This window comes from Rhagoletis zephyria, unplaced genomic scaffold (assembly GCF_001687245.7).
Source record: "Rhagoletis zephyria isolate East Lansing unplaced genomic scaffold, Rhagoletis_zephyria_1.1 Rzeph_scaffold_06430, whole genome shotgun sequence".
In the NCBI taxonomy this organism is placed as follows: Eukaryota; Metazoa; Arthropoda; class Insecta; order Diptera; family Tephritidae; genus Rhagoletis; species Rhagoletis zephyria.
The window spans coordinates 31,002-34,448 of NW_016163513.1; positions in this window are offsets into that span (position 1 = coordinate 31,002).

A 3,447-nucleotide genomic window follows, 5' to 3' on the forward strand; every position below is an offset into this window, starting at 1 on the left:
CCACAGTTTCAAATATTTTTTTTTTTTTGAACGCGGCAGCGACATCATGATTTTGTATGAGTTTAACATAAAAGAAGAGGAAGAACCTCATCTGTCGCTGGGAAAATAGAAATAGATCTAATCTGGCCACAACCACAGTCGTCGCGTAGCCCGGTAGTTGCCAAAATATGATTTTAAGAGCTCCCATTGCAAAGAAAAGCTCTGTACCTAATGGCGTTGCCGCTGCAGCCGTCCCTACAATGGTTTGAAGCCTAGTAGAGGAAGCCCCTACTGTTTGCCGCTAAGCTGTTTAAATTCTATTCACATCCGGTAACAAATAAAGGCTTGATTTTGTGGTAGAGAAGAGGACTGAGTTACAAAATTGATCTCTGCATGCAGAGTAATGGCGTCGATCTTCACTTGGACTATTATCATGGGAACTGAGGTTCTTGATTTAGGTCCAAAAATACCAGCTTCAATGGAGTGGGTGTTTTTAAGCCCTCTGTGCTCAGTGTGCGCGCGGACGCGGGCCGCCGTGAAGCTAAGCAAATTTAATGTTTGAAAGAGCTATAATGTCAATGCGTTTTATTTCGCTTTTAAAAAGAAGGAAATAAAGTCAATTGACCTTATTTCCGTTGATCTTATTACCTGTCACCTTCGGATTACATATGTCGTAAAGGGAGTTCTCGTACTTTACATTGTCTGCTAGCATTTGCTGGAGTTCATCTGCTACCAAGCTCCAGTGCTGGGCCTATAATATTCCCCACAAATGTTCAATTGTGTGGCATTGTGTTAACAGTGGTCGTCTCTCGACAGACAATGGCAAGTGCATTTCTGCCATGGAAAACAGCTTCTCATGAAATCCACTTGCTGTTCGGAGGTGGCGTAGGTGGTGGAGGTGGGTAGGTCCCTCCATTTATTATCCTTTTTAGTAGTGTCCCAATCCCTGTTTGCATGCAATGCGGAGTCTCGTCGATTGAATCCTTTGACTGATTTTTTGGCAAAAAACTTCCATTCTTAAGCAGGGATCACACGATTTCCACATTTGTACAGATTTATACATTTTGCTAGTCACGGAGTGGTACACTGGGAAAAAAAACGCGTTGAAAGAAAAAAAAAATTTATTTGATTACCGTTTAAAAATGTTCGTTTTTAAATCAAGTGAAAATTCTTAACAAAATGGATTTTTTCATTATACATACACTACGTATAATGGAAATATTCAAATCAAATACGCCCGTATTGAACTGAAGCATTTTCACTGCACGGATTCTTTTTCATATGTAATTAAGAAAGCATATGTATGTATACCAAACATGCAAAGCGGTGACAACACATACATACATACATACATATGTACATACATGGTAAGACATCATGCGCTTGATACAATTGGTTGCTACCAAGAGCGTCCGGGTTCAATTGCCATCAGACGAAACATAAAATTAAATTTTTTTCTTCTTAATTTTTTAATTTCGTATAACGAAAAAGCTTCTGTGCACTTCGCAACGACATATTTTATAACGTACATTCTCAAATTTAAAACGAGTTGGGTTGGTGCTCTTTCATATGCGTATTTTTTTAAATTTAGCACGTTTTTTTTTTTAATTCTAAAATTTTTTCCCCTCAGTGTATTGTATAGAAATAAAGAGTTCAACTTAATAACATATTTTCAAACAACACTACTCTGCATTCAGCGTACCCGCCTAATTTGAAGCCCTTCGACTTCTACCTATTCGGTAAAATGCATTTGATCACACAACGGCAAATCTATGTGAATGTAGAGAAGCCGTTCAAACGACTGGTCCCAATATTTTGAAGAATGTGCCGTCCAATGAGATCCACCACACTTTTGGAATGCATTTGTTTAGCGCGCCTTGTACATTTATTAATTAGGGTTTTAACTAAAAAAAAATTTCAGCTTTAACCAAAATTCTTACATAAAACCATCACCACATACAAACATACAGTCTATCCTACAAGGATAATGCGTACAATTTGGTTGAAAATTCAGCTGTTGCGCTTCGCCCTATTCCACTGTCTCTGGCTTGAGCAACCAAGGCAGGCGAATAACATTTTCCAACTTCACGTTCCCCCACATTCGCCAACCACTACCAACCAGAAAGAATAAGTCCTGCCGAGAGAAACATTCGACTTATACTCGTACAGCTACAGATTAAGGATAACAACTGACCGTACGTGTGAGCTGCTGCTTTAACTGTTTTAATTTTGATTTATGTTTTCTCATCGACTTAACAGAGTAAATAAATTGCGCAACAAAGAGACCGTAGTAATTGTCCGCAAGAAAAAAAAAATTATATCTTTTATTAGCCACTGCATGCGAGTGCGTGTGGGTTTCAATTGCGAAATTGTGTGTGTGGATGTGCGAATATCAGTTGGTTTTTGGTTCAATCGTAGTAAATAATTTGGCAGGTTTTTTTTTAGCTGAGGCGTACTTACATAACTACTAAAGAAAGCAATTATGTGCGCATAATTCGATAAGAGGGAATCACTCATCATTTTCTAATTAAAATTGGATATAATAAAAGTAAATACATATTAATTGCGGTTAGTATCTAACTATTTATTGCAGCTCAAGTGTAAGTAAATCGGAAATGACTTTGGCTTACGGTTCGGACCAGACGTGGGCACTAAACTAAACTAAAATTTTAAACAAGAAACGTATGCCCGCAGAAGGTGCACTGTCACCTCTCCTTCTTGCAAGTGTAGCTCAATGGTCCTAACGTGGATCCACAACTATGGTGATCTGGGTTTCGAGAACTACATAATGGGAGCCAATTCGCACATGTTCGATGACAGCGCTGGAGGTAGTTCTCGAGCTTCAGCCACTACATCCAAAGTGCAAGCTTTCAAGGCGTACTCTCTTAGATTTCGCAAGAGAAGACTTTGGAAGAGGAAAGGTCTTACCATATGAGACAGGCTTGCCCAGCGCTGGCAAATTTTTTTCAGTTACTTATGCAGTTCTTCCAGCGCATGGAACATGGAAAAGCTGGTCCATTTACCCAGTGATAATATGAACAAGGTTGTGGTTTTTTAAAGGAAAATATAACTCTGCACAAAGTACTCGTAATCTGGAGTACGTGAAGGAAACATGTTTGAACCTAGGACTAGGCAATTTGAAATTTCCAAGCCCTTGCTTATCTCAAAGATATCTGGACAAAAGGGAATAGAGGGAAACACGGTAGCGGACGGCTTTACTACAAAGACAGCGGTCTCGACCGCCGCAAGGTCTCAGCTTTTCCTTGTAGTAAATTAAGACACGAAGAGCTCGAGAAAAAAGTAATAGGAATGATAGCTCTACACTGACGGAGTAGCATAGACCTTCGCCAAATAAAAATCTTTTGAGAGAAACACCCTAAAAGTATCCTTAACGAGAAACCAAGCCAGAGAGCGTTCTCTGGCATAAGTTAAGGATCTGGACAATTTAGCTACATATGTACATTAGGG